A 9,542-nucleotide genomic window follows, 5' to 3' on the forward strand; every position below is an offset into this window, starting at 1 on the left:
TGCATTTCTGCCGACCCGTATCATTATGTTGGCCCGTGCGGGATTGAGATAATGAACACTAATGTGAATTGTAATGCATGGCAAACTGCGTTAAGCAGGTCTCTGGGTGTTTTTGTCATATTTTGGCTACAGGAAGGGCGCTATAACAAGCAGCCAAACTTATAGTCCTCTTGGCCGCCCCAGTTGACAGACAATTAAAACTTGGTATGTAGCTCTCATTTAGTATGCAGAACAAATCTCCAATTTGGACCCATAAGGTCCATCTGGGTGGATTGTCCGCCATTTTGGAAATTTCCTGATTATTGTGTCCAAAGGTGCCACTTCCTCTAAACTCCATTTAGTAATAATGTTCAAAACACAATCTATTCTTTTGACTGTACATTTGGCTTATTGTGCAGCGAGATGATGTCCACTCTGTGTGGTTTACATGAATGCTCACATATAAAGTAAATCCACCAGTTATATGTGAGTAATAACATCTGTAATGTACTTAAAGAATAGAGACACATTTACCTTCACAGATCACAGCAGCGTCTTGATAGTGATCACAGTTGTGGTACCCAAACCCTCGATGTCTACAGTCTGTTATTGATGACTCACTTCCTGAACAGGTGACATCATGCAGCCAGATGGGCCCTCTGCCCTGTCCAAAACGTGCATATTGTGGTGCTGCCAGGACTCTGCCACAACCCAGCTGTCTACACACCACCTGAGCTTCAAGCAGGTCCCAGTTATCATCACACACTGTCACCCAGTGTCGACGGTGGAAGACCTCCACTCTGCCAGAACAGAAGCTGTTCCATTCATCGGCCAGGCGGACCTGCCCCTCAGGGACTTCTATTCAAAATGAAAAACAAGCAGTGCAACAATGAATGTGTCATAGTTGACTAGTGTTCATACAGTTCAGAGGGAGAACATAATTCCCCCAGTTGTTTTGATATGGAACAGATATGTATGTATGCTCTTGTAGCATTACAATGAATAGATGAAATTAGCATGTAAATATTATTGGAGTGATATCTGCACAGTAAGAGAGCAATAGTTTGGCATCACAAGCTTATAGACAGGGAGCACTCGTTAGGAACCCATTGTTTTTAATCAGATTCTTATAATTTCGCACATTATAGCCTAATTGGCTCTAGCTCAGCATGTCATTGGTCAAAGGTTTTTAAATTTGGTACAAACATGTGTTAGAGTCCTTCTCACATGGTTATGCTAATATTTACTTCTATTTGCTATGACTGATTTATCTTTGATGTGTGTGGGTGTTAATTTAGAAGGATATACAGGCACCCTTTATACCTCTATATGACCTCTGTGTCCATATGCCTTTTTGGCCATATGGGGCTGCCATAGGCAGACTTAAAATGGATGCCGTGCTTGCACACGGGGGTTCAGTCTGGTCCATACAGAAAAGGTTGCTGTGGCCCGTCATGCATCTTGTTGATAGTCTATACTAGTTTCCGTCTTGTTTTGTCACTTTTGTTCTGTCCCACTTATAGCACAGGAGGATTACTCTGGATTCCTCACGCAATCAACCGAGTGGAGCTGGCGCAGTGTCGTGACCGGCCAGGATCGCTCCCGAAGGCCATGTCAGCTAATGTTGGAGTGAGTAGCCTACTTACATAACAATACTTAAATCAGCCTTTTCATTCTTTCACTGTTTATTACTTCATGTTACCATTCTCGGTGAAGTAGTAGAAAGCCCCTAGACAACGAATGATGCCAAGTTAATTAATGATGCATTTCTGCCGACCCGTATCATTATGTTGGCCCGTGCGGGATTGAGATAATGAACACTAATGTGAATTGTAACGCATGGCAAACTGCGTTAAGCAGGTCTCTGGGTGTTTTTGTCATATTTCGGCTACGGGAAGGGCGCTATAACAAGCAGCCAAACTTAGAGTCCTCTTGGCCGGCCCAGTTGACATAGACAATTGAAACTTGGTATGTAGCTCTCATTTAGTATGCAGAACAAATCTCCAATTTGGACCCATAAGGTCCATCTGGGTGGATTGTCCACCATCTTGGAAATGTCCTGATTATTGTGTCCAAAGGTGCCACTTCCTCTAAACTCCATTTAGTAATAATGTTCAAAACACAATCTATTCTTTTGACTGTACATTTGGCTTATTGTGCAGCGAGATGATGTCCACTCTGTGTGGTTTACATTAATGCTCACATATAAAGTAAATCCACCAGTTATATGTCAGTAATAACATCTGTAATGTACTTAAAGAATAGAGACACATTTACCTTCACAGATCACAGCAGCGTCTTCATTGTGACGACAGTTGTAGGACCCAAACCCTCGATGTCTAGTATGTCTACAGTCTGTTATTGATGACTCATTTCCTGAACAGGTGACATCATGCAGCCAGATGGGCCCTCTGCCCTGTCCAAAACGTGCCCTCTGTGGTGCTTCCAGGGCTCTGCCACAACCCAGCTGTCTACACACCACCTGAGCATCAAGCAGGCCCCAGTCATCATCACACACTGTCCCCCACTGTCCACGGTGTCTAAGGTGTCTAAGGTGTCCAAGGTGTCTAAGGTGTCCAAGGTGTCCACGGTGTCTAAGGTGTCCAAGGTGTCCAAGGAAGACCTCCACTCTGCCAGAACAGGAGCTGTTCCCTCCATCGGCCAGGCGGGCCTGCACCTCAGGGACTTCTATTCAAAATGAAAAACAAGCAGTGCAACAATGAATGTGTCATAGTTGACTAGTGTTCATACAGTTCAGAGGGAGGACATAATTCCCCCAGTTGTTTTGATATGGAACAGATATGTATGTATGTTCTTGTAGCATTACAATGAATAGATGAAATTAGCATGTAAATATTATTGGAGTGATATCTGCACAGTAAGAGAGCAATAGTTTGGCATCACAAGCTTATAGACAGGGAGCACTCGTTAGGAACCCATTGTTTTTAATCAGATTCTTATAATTTCGCACATTGTAGCCTAATTGACTCTAGCTCAGCATGTCATTGGTCAAAGGTTTTTAAATTTGGTACAAACATGTGTTACAGTCCTTCTCACATGGTTATGCTAATATTTACTTCTATTTGCTATGACTGATTTATCTTTGATGTGTGTGGGTGTTCATTTAGAAGGATATACAGGCACCCTTTATGTAAGGGATAATGTATACTGAGCCGGTGATTACTGTGGAAATAATGACCGACAGGTGAATGATTTAGCCCGACGCGCAGCGGAGGGCTTAATATTCACCTGAAGGTCATTATTTCCAGTAATCACCAGCTCAGTATACATTATCCCGCTTAGAACACGGCCTACAACTAAATCATTCAATAATCTGACAAAAATAATTATTCAAATAGATTTTTTAATAGCGTTTTCAACACAAAGCGGTTTCATTCGTAATTGGCACACAAGACACCACAGCTGCAACTGGTTGGCCTAATTAGTAGCGTCTGCGGACAAAATGCTCTTACCAACTGATTAATCCAGGTGTGGCAGAGCAGCGGTCGGTTGTCGAGAAATAATGACCGGTGAATATTGTTGATTGACCAATCAGAATCGAGTATTCGAGAGAGCCGTGTTCTAAACCTCTATATGACCTCTGTGTCCATATGGTGCCTTTTTGGCCATATGGGGCTGCCATAGGCAGACTTAAAATGCATGCCGTGTGGGGTTCAGTCTGGTCCATACAGAAAAGGTTGCTGTGGCCCGTCATGCATCTTGTTGATAGTCTATACTAGTTTCCGTCTTGTTTTGTCACTTTTGTTCTGTCCCACTTATAGCGCAGGAGGATTACTCTGGATTCCTCACGCAATCAACCGAGTGGAGCTGGCGCAGTGTCGTGACCGGCCAGGATCGCTCCCGAAGGCCATGTCAGCTAATGTTGGAGTGAGTAGCCTACTTACATAACAATACTTAAATCAGCCTTTTCATTCTTTCACTGTTTATTACTTCATGTTACCATTCTCGGTGAAGTAGTAGAAAGCCCCTAGACAACGAATGATGCCAAGTTAATTAATGATGCATTTCTGCCGACCCGTATCATTATGTTGGCCCGTGCGGGATTGAGATAATGAACACTAATGTGAATTGTAACGCATGGCAAACTGCGTTAAGCAGGTCTCTGGGTGTTTTTGTCATATTTCGGCTACAGGAAGGGCGCTATAACAAGCAGCCAAACCTAGAGTCCTCTTGGCCGCCCCAGTTGACATAGACAATTGAAACTTGGTATGTAGCTCTCATTTAGTATGCAGAACAAATCTCCAATTTGGACCCATAAGGTCCATCTGGGTGGATTGTCCACCATCTTGGAAATGTCCTGATTATTGTGTCCAAAGGTGCCACTTCCTCTAAACTCCATTTAGTAATAATGTTCAAAACACAATCTATTCTTTTGACTGTACATTTGGCTTATTGTGCGGCGAGATGATGTCCACTCCGTGTGGTTTACATTAATGCTCACATATAAAGTAAATCCACCAGTTATATGTCAGTAATAACATCTGTAATGTACTTAAAGAATAGAGACACATTTACCTTCACAGATCACAGCAGCGTCTTCATTGTGATGACAGTTGTGGGACCAAAACCCAAGATAACAGTCTGTTATTGATGACTCATCTCCTAAACAGAAGACATCATCCAGCCAGATGGGCCCTCTGCCCTGTCCAAAATGTGCATATTGTGGTGCTGCCAGGACTCTGCCACAACCCAGCTGTCTACACACCACCTGAGCTTCAAGCAGGCCCCAGTCATCATCACACACTGTCCCCCACTGTCCAAGGTGGAAGACCTCCACTCTGCCAGAACAGCAGCTGTTCCCTCCATCAGCCAGGCGGACCTGCCCCTCAGCCCTAGTCCTGGGTGCTTCTATTCAAAATGAAAAACAAGCAGTGCAACAATGAACGTGTCATAGTTGACTAGTGTTCATACAGTTCAGAGGGAGGACATAATTCCCCCAGTTGTTTTGATATGGAACAGATATGTATGTATGTTCTTGTAGCATTACAATGAATAGATGAAATTAGCATGTAAATATTATTGGAGTCAGTGATATCTGCACAGTAAGAGAGCAATAGTTTGGCATCACAAGCTTATAGACAGGGAGCACTCGTTAGGAACCCATTGTTTTTAATCAGATTCTTATAATTTCGCACATTATAGCCTAATTGACTCTAGCTCAGCATGTCATTGGTCAAAGGTTTTTAAATTTGGTACAAACATGTGTTACAGTCCTTCTCACATGGTTATGATGATATTTACTTCTATTTGCTATGACTGATTTATCTTTGATGTGTGTGGGTGTTCATTTAGAAGGATATACAGGCACCCTTTATACCTCTATGACCTCTGTGTCCATATGCCTTTTTGGCCATATGGGGCTGCCATAGGCAGACTTAAAATGCATGCCGTGCTTGCACACGGGGGTTCAGTCTGGTCCATACAGAAAAGGTTGCTGCGGCCCGTCATGCATCTTGTTGATAGTCTATACTAGTTTCCGTCTTGTTTTGTCACTTTTGTTCTGTCCCACTTATAGCGCAGGAGGATTACTCTGGATTCCTCACGCAATCAACCGAGTGGAGCTGGCGCAGTGTCGTGACCGGCCAGGATCGCTCCCGAAGGCCATGTCAGCTAATGTTGGAGTGAGTAGCCTACTTACATAACAATACTTAAATCAGCCTTTTCATTCTTTCACTGTTTATTACTTCATCAATGTTAACTAACCGAGCGATGCGATGTGGCTGTTAGCAGCCTACAGCTGCTTACCTGATATGAAATGAGCACTGCAAAGTCGGGCATTTTTAATGATGTCCTCGTTCCAATCAGTTCAACTCAATAATGACATTATTTAACGTTACTTGGTTGTTGACTAACCGAGCGATGTGGCTGTTAGCAGCCTACAGCTACAGTTTACCTGATATGAAGCACTGCAAAGTCAGGCATTTTTAATGATTTCCTCTTTCGGCTTGCAACCAAAGACGCCTACGGTTAGCATTAAAAGGAGTATGAGTTGACGGGATTCGGTAAAACTTTAGTCCTTGCTTTGTTGCTAGTGTAACAGACTGTTCAGTGTTGTGTTGTGTTCTATTGCGTGTGTATGCGAGGCTGTAGCGTTGCCGTAGAACAGGATAGGTGGGAAGAATAAAGGTGAAGCTGGTTATAACGTTACAGCCTGGCTCTATCGTTTGTAAGTGTGAATAGGCGGACCCGAACACTCGGCCACAATTATTGAGAAGGGTCTGGCTGCAGCTGCTGGGCGAACCTCACGCCTCCGCAACTGACAGGAAGTCACGTGACCTCCGCAGCGGAAGTTCTTCTTGCGTTACCTCCAATGCTCCAATGCCAACCGCCGAAACTCCAGTAGGTGGCGGTAATGCACATACATATGTTTGCCAACCGCCATAAAACCCAACAAAGAAGAAGAAGAAGAAGCCAACCACCGTAAAACAGAAGAAGAAGATTTTGACCGTAGCTGACTGTTGGAAGAAGAGGACTTTGGTTTAGTTTGTTGGCTGCCTGAATAAATAAGTAAAGTTTTATTGATTTGTGTGTGGTGGTGGTGGTGTTTATTTTAACCCCCCCATTGACTAACTGCCATATATTCTTTATTGATGTTCTGAAAATAATATAGACTGCAGGCTACAGTATATAAATATAGACTGCAGGCTACAGTATAGACTGTGGCTACATAGGCCACAGTAGGCTATATAAATATAGACTGTATGCTACAGTAGATCAATAAAGACTGTAGGCTACAGTATATAAATATAGACTGCAGGCTACAGTAGATCAATATAGACTGCAGGCTACAGTATAGACTGTAGGCTACATAGGCCACAGTAGGCTATATAAATATAGACTGTATGCTACAGTAGATCAATATAGACTGTAGGCTACAGTATATACATATAGACTGCAGGCTACAGTAGATCAATATAGACTGCAGGCTACAGTATAGACTGTAGGCTACATAGGCCACAGTAGGCTATATAAATATAGACTGTATGCTACAGTAGATCAATATAGACTGTAGGCTACAGTATATACATATAGACTGCAGGCTACAGTAGATCAATATAGACTGCAGGCTACAGTATAGACTGTAGGGTACAGTATAGACTGTAGGCTACATAGGCCACAGTAGGCTATATAAATATAGACTGTATGCTACAGTAGATCAATATAGACGGTAGGCTACAGTATATAAATATAGACTGCAGGCTACAGTATAGACTGTAGACAGTTTTCTTTTTTTTTAAGGGTCAATATGAATGTTCCGTTTACACGTTTTTGACAGGGCTATGTAGCCTAGGTGTGTGTGGGTGTCTCCATGGCGACCAATAATTCTGACTGTCACTTATAGTTAGATCTTTACTTTAGAAATGCTATCCATAGCACATTTACCTGCTAACTTCTCAGTTTTATATATTGTATAAGTAAGGGTTAATGCACGACGAGGTGTCCATTATCACTTTTTAAGGGACGACGTGGAGGCGTGAACCGTCCGAGGCGAAGCCGAGGATGGTTGCCTCCGCGAAGTGCATTAACCCGCTTATACCATGGTCACTTGCCAAAGAAACAAAACAAGACCATTCATTTATATTTTCATACATTTTGCAATCAAAATCTAGTTTTCATAACTGTGAGGGGTGGGATGCTACCTGGGAGCCCAGAGCAGGCGAAAGCAGCCTATATATGGGAAGGAGCAGATCCCGTGAGATCAAAGACAAGTCGCGTTTGTTCTCGTCCGTCGTGTCCTTGTTTCCGGGTGGTCAGCGCAGCGCTGTGTGTGCAACTAACTACAGAGGTATGTCACAGAATGTTTAGACATTTTGGGTTACACTTTATTTGTTTGTTTTATGAGTTTTATGAGTACTTGCTGTTGCTGCAATTCCAGAATCTCTGGTGGTGCTGTGCAGCAGGAGTTGTGTGGGAACCAGAAACCACACACTGCCATATGTGCATTAGCAGAGTCTGAGGTAGGAATTAACCTGCTCATTATGTCTGATAGCAACCAATACCGTTTTGTGATGTTTAAACTATTATTTTCTGTGTTGTGTTGTAGAGTGCCAGACCAGACCCAAACCCTGGTCAGCCCACGCTCCTACCTGTTGGGTACACAGGTGCCTCTGGCCTAGGAGGTAGGGAGTTGGGCTTGCCAGTATGGTGTATGTGTTATGTAATGAGGATGGGTGCTCAGTGACTAATTGGTGCTTTTGTGTATTGTAGGCTGAACTGGTGACACACAGGACCGTGGTCAGCAGGGCAGCCACTGTTCTTTTCCTCCATGTAGTTTATTTCAGTAGCCCAAGTGCCTCCCTTGTGTTCAGTTTATAAAGAGTCCTTACTTATTTTGTGCCTTCACATTGACGACCGTGCATGTCCCTTCCCCACTTTGAGTGTGCAGTGTTTTAACGGAGTGTTCAATTTTATTAGTGTGCAGTGTTTTAACAGTGTTCAATGTTATCAGTGTGCTGTGTGATTATTTTGTAGATTGCTATTGCCTCCCCCCCCGTCCCCCCCCGGTCAATGAGCGTGTTGGTACAGACACAGTGTTACCTGTAGACTCTTTCTGCTGCTATTTAAATAAAGTGTCAAATGATTGTATGCACAAAAGCCTCTGTCTGTCTTGTCAACCTAGTGGGGATATTTGGTCACAACAGTAACTGAGTAATTGTATAGTTGGTTCAGGGTCTCTCCCCTTAAAGAGAGTGGCGTTGTCACTTTGATTCATCCAAAAGTATGACTAGCATCAATCTGGTCACATTTGGCGTAAGTCGGCAGCGGACGCAGAGGCTTTTTGTGTTTTGTTAATTTGAGGCACTAACATTGTAGGGCAACAGGTTAGAGTTGGAGGAAAAGAGCAGTGGTTGTCCAGGAGGAGATCAAGAGGACATCTACCGCCCTCTAGCTGCAATACCATCCAGGTGCATACACTGTGGACATTTCTTGTGTGGTTCACCTCTACCCAGGTTATTGACATTTTGGCTGTGAAAAAAAAAGCTTAGTAAAATGTCTGAATCTGATGAACAAATCAGGGCTTTGACTGAACTTGTTAAACAGCTACAGGCAGAAAATAATAGGCTCAAAGACAGCGGTAATGACACAGTGAATGTAGAGGCCTCTGGGTCAGCTAGCCATGTAGCTGCTAATGGTGTCAGCAATGATCCAGCACCGGAGCGGGTGTATGTTTATGCACCAAGAGAGAGGAAATGTCCACGCTTTTCAGGAGTCATGGTTCAGGATGGTTTGACTGTGGAGGATTGGGTGGAGGAGGCGCGAAAGTCATTGTCTGTACGGCAAACATCCCCAGCTGAACAGGCAGCATTCCTCTGTGATCTTTTAGATGGGGAAGCAAAAAGAGAAGTTAAATTTCTATCTTCAGCAGATAGAGCCAACCCTGACTCAATTTTTACTATATTGTTTGACAATTTTGGTTGTGATCAAACATATGTGACGCTGCAGAGACAGTTCTTTCAACGCAGACAACAGGACAATGAGTACGTGAATTCTCTCATGCTTTGTTACATTTGATGGAGCTGCTTAAATGCAAAGATCCACGT

Source organism: Poromitra crassiceps, assembly GCF_964638095.1.
Source record: "Poromitra crassiceps genome assembly, chromosome: 18".
NCBI classification, from domain to species: Eukaryota; Metazoa; Chordata; class Actinopteri; order Beryciformes; family Melamphaidae; genus Poromitra; species Poromitra crassiceps.